Source organism: Oxyura jamaicensis, chromosome 6 (genome assembly GCF_011077185.1).
Source record: "Oxyura jamaicensis isolate SHBP4307 breed ruddy duck chromosome 6, BPBGC_Ojam_1.0, whole genome shotgun sequence".
NCBI lineage: Eukaryota > Metazoa > Chordata > Aves > Anseriformes > Anatidae > Oxyura > Oxyura jamaicensis.
In genome coordinates this window covers 20,054,338-20,063,106 of record NC_048898.1, presented here as the reverse complement: position 1 = coordinate 20,063,106, position 8,769 = coordinate 20,054,338, and the positions used below count along the sequence as shown (strand labels likewise).

Here is an 8,769-nt window from a genome sequence, read left to right as displayed (position 1 = left end):
CCGGCAGGGGAGGGGAGGGGAGAGGCGCTCATCATGCTGAGGGGCGAGGGGAGCCTCCCCGCCCGGGATCCCGGTGCACGGCCCCGGCTGCGCCCGCCGCCGCCTCGGGGAAGGTAGGAGCAGCCCCGGCGGGTGCCGCCCGGCTGGAGGGGCTGGGAGGGACTCGGGGCGCAGCGGGGCCGGGAGCGGGCGAGGGGGCGCCGGGTTCCCCCGCTGCCTTTTCCTGGGGGAAAGGGCCCCCGGGGCTGGGGTGGCGGCGGCGGCGAGGGCCGTGTGGGAGGAATGCCCGGCTGGCCCCGGCCCCAGCCGAGCTATCGCCCGGGAGCGCTGCCCCGCCTGCGTGTGCTCCCCTGGCCTCTCCTGCTGCGGTGCGGTGCGGCTGGCACCGCCGCTGCTCGCCCAGGGGTGGTGGAGTTTGGCCTTAGGGAAAGGAGCTTTGCACCCCCGAAGTGTTCTCCAGAGGTAGCTGGGAAATGCCGGTGTCCACCATTAAGTGGTCAGTTCCAGCAAGTAGCTGTCAGGCAGCTGATAACTGTTTCCCATCAAACATTAGGACCCACCATACTTGAACCAGTGCGTTGGCTGCTGAGGATCAGAGATGCCGCAATCCATCACAGATACTTTATTCTGGAATATATCAGAGTTCCCAGCCATGCTGCTGATTCCCAGAGTCTTAAATCACAGATATTCTTCACACTGGAAAATTTTTGAAATTGAAGTACTACTTTAATTGCTACTAAAGAAAAACATCATAGGGAGTTGCTATTATATATTGAAGCTGTCACACACCAGCGTTCAGTGTACCTCCTTATCTTGGCTACAGAAATTCAGTTTCAAAAGAGGAGTGTTTTTTCTCTTGCTCTGGTATTTTTCTCACTAATTATGTTATAGCTCTGGAAGGGATTTAAAGGTGGTATCCCATGGAAAGGACCTGCATGCCAAATGTATGTGGCACTCACTGAGTGCATGTGGTATTGCTTGAGTGTATGTGGCATGCTGCTGAAGCCCCACTGAAAGTGGCCCATTTCCTCCAAAGGGCAGAGACTCTCTGTTGCAAAAATGGAATTATCCTAATTAATAATTTAAATATCTCAAAATAAATAATGTATACACACAAAGCTGTAATAGCAGGCGTATTCTTTTTGTTTTTCCTCTCCTATGGAAATGGCAGACTGCTTTTGTGTGAATGAATCTTGACATGATTCTGGAAACTGGGCCAACATATCATTGATTATGCACTTTGAAGAACAGTGGGAAAGGTAGAGAGAAGATCTACAATTCTTGAATCTCTCATCATTGTTCTGTGGCCACAAAGGCCTGCGTATAGAAAATATGGAACAGGAAAGTTCTGCAGAGAGTCCAACTATAGCAACTGTTTTACATGCTGAAGTTATTGTATATGCAGTTTTGCTGAGAATAGCTGCTAGATAATTTCATTTTACTGCACTATACTATTCTGATGTCTGACTGGCTTTAAAACATCCCAGCACTGCTTTTTATATGCTTGCTACAGTAAGCTACTTTACAACCTACAGCTGGGTAAGTGGATCAGAAACAGCCTGCTAAATAGATGGGAAGTTGAAATTGGGCCTGTCCATTGCTCTTTGTATATAGATTATAGCTCGATCTTATGGGAGTATTTTCATAGTTTTAACCTTGCATCAATATGCTTTGACTCTAAGAAGGACAATTCTCTCATCAGATTCCCAGAGGACTGAAAGATACAGGGGAAAAGGGCAAAAACGTGGGCATCACTTCTTGGGGGGTGGGAGGCATTACAGCTATAAAGTGGATTTCAATAATTCTATAACCTGCTCTTTGCAGCACAGTTTTCAATTACGGGTAAATCAATCTGTGAGTTAGCTGCTGCTGAAAAGGGCATTCCTTTTCTCAAATTGGCACTAGTGTTTGTCTGACCACTTCTGCTGAACTGCAGTATTTAATTTGCTGCTAGTCTAGCTCCTTTGACACTCCTGCTGTGGCATCTGTTGAGTATCAGTGCTGGTGCAAAAACAGGTTAGGAATGGAAGGATGGGACAGGAGTGAAGGGGGAGGTGAGCTACGAGGGCAGCCCTTTCATCAGCAGCTCTATTAAATCAGCAGTAATGTGAAACTGTACTCTTAAATTACAGTAGCCCTGAACTTCACGGCCCACAAGGAATACAATATCAGTGTAGTTGTCCTTTTACTCCTGACCTAAATCTAGAATTGGGTTAAGATGAGACCCACTGTATCCAAAAAGCCTAAGTCAGATATACTTGTAAAACCTTCAAGAAGTAAATGTTTTCAAGTTTTCAAATCACTGACATACTCATATACAACGCTTATCACTCAATTTTCTCACAGCTTAGTCTAACAATTCCATAGAAAGTTCTGGGAAGAAGAAATGGAAATTACTGTGAAGCTGGGATATTCTTAATAGAAGGTAATGTCCATGATTCTGAAATACTCCTGTTCTTCAGCTTCTCTGCTTTCACTCCTTCTTCCAGTTGCCTATGTAATCACATCATATTATGTGGACTATGGAGATAGACTCAGTATGGAAAAAAAAGAAAGAAAAAAAGGCCAGTTTCATTTAACTGAATTTGCCACTTCTCAGTCATTCAAATTAATTAAATTGGTGGTAAAGCTGTTGCTAATGCAGTGAGATTTATGAATAGATACTGACTGTCACTGGTGCTGAAGGCTGAAAGGTGAATTTTATCATCTGGCATGTGCCTTTCTGTGTTCAGGGCAGACCTCTGAACTTGCTGTGGGGGTAGCATTATGTTAACTTAAGCAACCTGTTCACTTATTTAATTCCCCGATATTTTTTTGAGGAATACTCTTATCAATATGTATGTACTGAAAGAAGGTACTAAATCATGGATATGCAGAATTCACAAGACTATACCTGATGTACTTGTTGAGCTGTTCCTAAAAGTTTTTTTGGTATAGGAGTTTTCGCAGCCTAAATAGCTGAATCTATTAACCTTTAAGGTATATAGTTTTTTTTTCCTAATATATAAGACAAATCTCCCTAGTTGCTACGTGAGATAATTTTAATTCCCAAAAACAGTTGATACAGAAGGCAAGAATTGATCTGCATTTTTCTCATACATCTTTATATACTTGGAGACATACATGCCCACAGTCTTATCTTTTTGAAGCTAAAGAAATGAAATTACCTTTCCACATAGGTTGAATTTTTGAGAACTCTTATATGCCTTATTGCTCTTCTTCAGACTCGGATTCCTCTTTCTGTTTTTAAGAAACACTAAGCGCATCTATTTAGCCCTTAGTAGTATTTAGCTGGGACAATTACCCCAACCTTCCTCCAGAAGATTATTGTCTCCTAAAGTCTTCTGCTAAGGTTGTTTATACTCAAAAGCCTCTAAGTTATTTGGTCAAAATTAGTTTGGTTAGCTGATTAAAAAGAAGTCAGGTATTTGGTACCCTCACCAATTTTTAATGATGCAAATCAGGCAGTTTGACCAGTGTGCTAGAAGGGGCAGCTACCACATAGAGAGTGAGGGCAAGGCAGTCACTGCCAACTGTATCCACTATAAGACCTGTTTGCAGAGTACATACATTCAAGTTTCTCATGAGAAATGAATTCAGAGACATCAGAAGTATTAGTAATGTTCAGATTTATTATGTCTAATCTTTCCTCTTTTCTCCATTATACCAGTTATTTTGTTGAAAAATGAGGCAACGAGACTTTCTAACATTAGTTGGTATCAGCACCTTCCTTCATTCTACATCTGTGAAGTTGCCAAATCTTTTATTTTCATATCTTCATAGTACGAACAGTCTCATGGCATCTGTCATGTCAAGAGATTTTCATCTCTTTCTATTTGAAGTCCCCTAGTAATTTGTAGAAAAGCAAGCAGAGCTAAAAATACACATTCACGTGTGCCACTAAAATTACATTCAGTAAGTGCAGTCTGTTTTCCTGTACATGTTCCTCTGTACAACTGTAGGGATGCACCGTGCCTTCCAACAAGCCTCAGCTACAGCTAAGTCACAGCTGACTCACAAGCCCAAGACTTCCTAAGGAACAGGGAAAATCACTGGGGCTGTGCTGAAGCGTGGTGGTTTATGCTCACCAGTTCCCATGACAGGGTTTGGCCATTACAGACTAGTCATTAAAGACTCCTGTCATTCTGTGATGATCTAAAGATCATGTAAAGGAAGCAGATTGTTGAAATGCACATTTATATTGTCAAATTCAGTAAATGTTATGTTCCACAATCTTTTGCCATATAAAGGATGTGTGACTTGGAGTTTAACTAGCCACTAGATGTCAATGTTGCTGTACTAAAGGGCAAGAGAAGTTTCATTTGTTTGGCTGATAATTTATTCAATAAAAGCACTTCTGGATTTGAATTTCTTTCTGGTATAGAGTCTGTTACAAAAAATACCATGGGCAAACCTGTGCTTTGTCTTTTATTTTGAGAGCAGCTGTGCTGTTTTGTGCTTTTTTGGAGCTGCAATTACCATTTCAGTGTGTAATCATTGTTTGAAAAGTGCCTTTGAAAAAATAATGTGATTGTTTGTAAGTTTCCTCCCATATCCAATATCCCAGATCTTTGTATGAGTGACCACAATCATTTGTATTGTGTTTAGTTTGTTAATAGGGATAAAATAGAGATGATAATGTATCTAATACTGTTAAAAGAATACCAGTTTTTCTAAATTCCAGTTATTGGTGGCAATTTTTCACTTAAGTATTCCTGCTTAATACCATTGGAGACCAGGGTCAAATACACCATGCAGAGACAGAATTTCTATAATGCTAAGGCTTCCAGTCTGATAAACAATTTGGAAAACTTGGTTCTTTTGAAAATCTGGCCCTGATTCTATAAAACCTGAAGGTGGTGAGGAGAATTTGACCCGCAGACCTTTATTTTAGGCTTTGGTACCTTGAGGGTGAGCAGATCACTGCAAACTTTCACAACCCCTTGTTGCCTCCTGCACTGTCAGCCGTGTAGCTGAGGTGCTGGTTCTGTTGGCCATGTCCAGAGCATTCACTTTGAGACCAAACTTTGGGAATTAGTTTTGGGAACTAAAAAGCTCAAGCTCAAGAGGACAGTACGCATGTCAAATTCTGGATTAAGCTCAAAGACTTTTATTTAAAATGTGGTTTAAACTTCCATTTGATCTGAAAATCTTCAAGAAGCAAAATATGAAGAAATTTCACCCTGATTCCTAGCCAATCAATTTGGTAAATGGAATGCTAGTTTAGGCCACATAGTTACAAAATACAGCCTAACCTGAGTTATGCCATCAGCTCTACTTATTTGGATGTACATTAGGCCTCTCCATTTCAAGCACAATTCACAAAATGTATTTGTTGTTATTGTTGGCTGAGCAGCAACCTTATAATCTTCATCATCATGGACTGTACTAGTTTAAGTCATGCTCACCTCCCTTTGTTAGTAGCATCAGTTACACTCTTAATATGCTAATGGATGACAGCTATATGAAGTACTATGACTTTTAATTTCTAATATCTGAGTTTTCTCAACTATTAATAAAGAATTATTTAAGAATCTTGTGATATCTTGAAAACCAGGTTGTCTCAACCATTCACTCTGTTGCATTTAAGGGAAAACTCCTAGCCATAACCTAGATCCTAGAATTTCTGTGAACTTTCCAGAACCAAAAAAATATCATTAAACTAGACCACAAGCTTTTGTTAATATGTGTATTGTAAATAATACCGCTATGGCCCTGTAAAAACTAAGTTATTCAGTTATGAAAATAATAATAAGCAGACTTTCATCAAAAAATAATTATAAGAAACAACCTACTGTGTTATCTCTACAGATTTATTTTTTTCAACAAGTAAATAATTTTACTTAACAAATCCCCTAGAGATACATTATGTAGACTCCTGTCTGCTGTCCTTTAATTGGCACTGCTACTGCCCTGTTTGCTGTGTGGCAGGTGATTTTGGTCTCCAGAGGTTACAGTCTGGCAGCTATGCTGAGAACAGAATTTGCTTTAAGACTCCATGTGCTTGTAGGCATGCATAAACAAGTACAGTCACCTCAGTCTGTTAGGAATTTAATTAAAAAGTAATTATCAATATGCACAAAATACTTTTCCTTAGTTTTATCAACCTGCATTGAAATAACTGGAATACAGAAAGTAACTCCTCTAGAGTGTTCCAGTTTTCACTCAAAGAGATTTTAGAAGTTATGCTTAAAATCCCCAAAGTATAAGCATTTTCCTAAGAGAGCAAAGAATGCTTAATCCTACTTTTATGTCTGTTATGGTGGAAAGTGACTGATGGTGTTCATATACATAAATCAAAGAGAAAGGAAAATCTGTTCTTCCAGTTTGATATCAGTTATTATATGAGGGGGAAATGAAGGAAAACAAGAAGCAAGAGATAAGGAAAATACTGTAAAGTGGAAAACAAAAACAAAAACAAAAAAAAAGGCAATGAATGTTGTTCTTTCTTACTAGATTTATTCCATGAAAATAAAAAGAATGTGAGCAAAATTGCAGCCCTTGCAATTGTAAATTATAGTGAAAAACATGTATTCCCTTGCTTCCTGATAAGGTGCAATTTTGCGCATGTCTGCCATGTATATGTAATATTCATTTATAATTTACTTACCATGATAAGTGAGGAAATATACAAATCACAGTTGAATGTATGGAATCTAAAGACTGTTATATAAAAAGGTGCTGACAAGCTGCTGTCTTCTCAGTCACAGAAGCAGTTAAGCACTACTAGTGTGCCTAGCATTATAGAAAACCTGGAAAAGAAGGGTGCCGCAGGGCCTGCAGTCTACATAATAATTTAATAGAGGAATAAGGCCTCATTCCTGCATATGTGTTCCAGAAAACACCAGTACTTTTAGAGATGTGTTGCACCTTAGTTTAACCAAAAGTTGAGATCTTAATCCAGGAATCAAGAAGGCCAGTTCTGCAAAATATTCTGTAACTGGTTAAGCATGTTCATCACTGGTTTTTCAGTGTCCTAAAGCTAAGAAAATAAAATATTTGGCAGTGTAGATGATTTGCAATGTGCAGTGGTATAGTGAGTGTTTGGAATCACACTGATAATAGATTATTTTTTTTTAATAAGAGAGGGTATAAGAGCATAATATGGAATAATGAGGACAGAAGCAACCCTCATTCTACCTAATGGTATCAGTGGGATTACATCCATAGTAAAGTAAAGCAGTATATTAACTGGATGTAGAGGCTGATAGTATCTGGGTTGAGGTAATCAACAGCTGATCATTTGGTAGAAAATGAAGGATACAGGGATATAAAGACTGCACTCTGTGCAGTGAACTAGAATGAATCAGTGAAAATTCCTTTTTAACTTTTTTTTTTTTAAATGAACATGCTTATACAGTACTAACGTGAGACCTCATTTAATAATGCCACTAGCAATTATACTAGAAATGTCCTTTTGTTAGTAGAAATATACTACTGATTGCCAGTTTTGGAAATAATAGGGGTTATATTTCAAATTAAATACAATTTTGTGTTATTTAATCACAAAGATCGTTCAGACATGAAGTACTGAAATACTATCTGCCTTTCTATTGAAAGTATTTCCAGGATACTATTCATTTCATGCACCTAAGTGGAAAGGGAAGGATAGCTATCCTAAATGGGAACAGTTAGTGTAACCTAGTTACAAATATTGAATTATGTTACTTGCAGCCAGCAAATGTGACCTGTGCAATATCCACAACTATAAAAATTACATGAAAAAAATTGCTGAGGAAGGTATCTATAGTAAGTAAAAATAAATATTCAAGCTTGCATCTTGGGGGAGATCCTGCTATTTGCTGAAACCACATTCAGTTGCAAGCAATATATTAAAATGTTAGGAGTTACATATCTAAATGACTGCCTTTCTTGAATGGAAATAAAATATAACCACATGAAAGATGAAGGTCAGGAATTCAAGTGAGATTTGAGTGAGACACCATTTTCTTTAGCGTATAATGAAATTTTCTCACAAGTCTATATTATACTGTCCTCAAATATACAGTTCTTAAAAGATGAAATGTATTATTTAAAGTTTATTAGGATCCATTTTAATACATTTAAAAATCTTGTTTTAGTCAACCCTTGCCACTCTTTCCTTGTACAATAGCTTTTATTTGAACCTCAGCCTTAACAGAGTCAGTATTCAGCAGGTTTCTATAATATGAGTTGCTTAACAAAAGGAAAACATTCTTTTAACTACCTACTTTAACTTTGATATGGTTGTAATCCATCCACAAGTTCTAAGAACTAGGAAAAATTGTATTTGGAGATTAAACATTAAATTAAGTTCTTAATATGGGACTCCTGAATCATACATAGCCTTTCTCTTTCAAACAGCTTTATGTCAAGCTTCAACTTTTCACCGTAATTTTTTAAAATCACCTAATTGTGGAGAAAGTTACAGTAGCTGAGTAAGAGTACAGTTTTCTGTATACAGAAATTAACCTGGTTTATATGTGTTGTGGATACCATGGAATAGAAGTCCTTTCAGTTTTTCTGTTCTGACATATTTCTAGGTAGTAGTTACTTTAATGACCAATATTTTGCCTTCCATTCTTGGCTGCGACTTGCCCTGTAACGCATCTATCTTGCCTTGAAGTTCAAGATCAAGTTGTTATCACTTGGAAAGATTTACCACACAATGAAAGAACACTAACTCTCATTCAGACAGTCTATTACTTCATTAATTTGATCTTTGTCATCCTGAAGGGATGCAACCAGAGATAGTCCGCCATTGTACAAAAAATATTTCTAAAGGTTTGA

At 38.4% G+C, this 8,769-nt stretch overlaps 1 protein-coding gene across 1 annotated transcript in view; it reads left to right on the top strand.

Moving 5' to 3' along the window:
* Position 1: 1 nt before the first annotated feature.
* The window catches only part of LGI1 (leucine rich glioma inactivated 1), a 30,852-nt gene continuing 22,084 nt past the window's right edge, over positions 2-8,769 (top strand). Inside the window, exon 1 of the mRNA XM_035329381.1 lies at positions 2-113. The gene's annotated coding sequence lies outside the window, so the exon portion shown is untranslated. The remainder of the gene's footprint in view (positions 114-8,769) is intronic.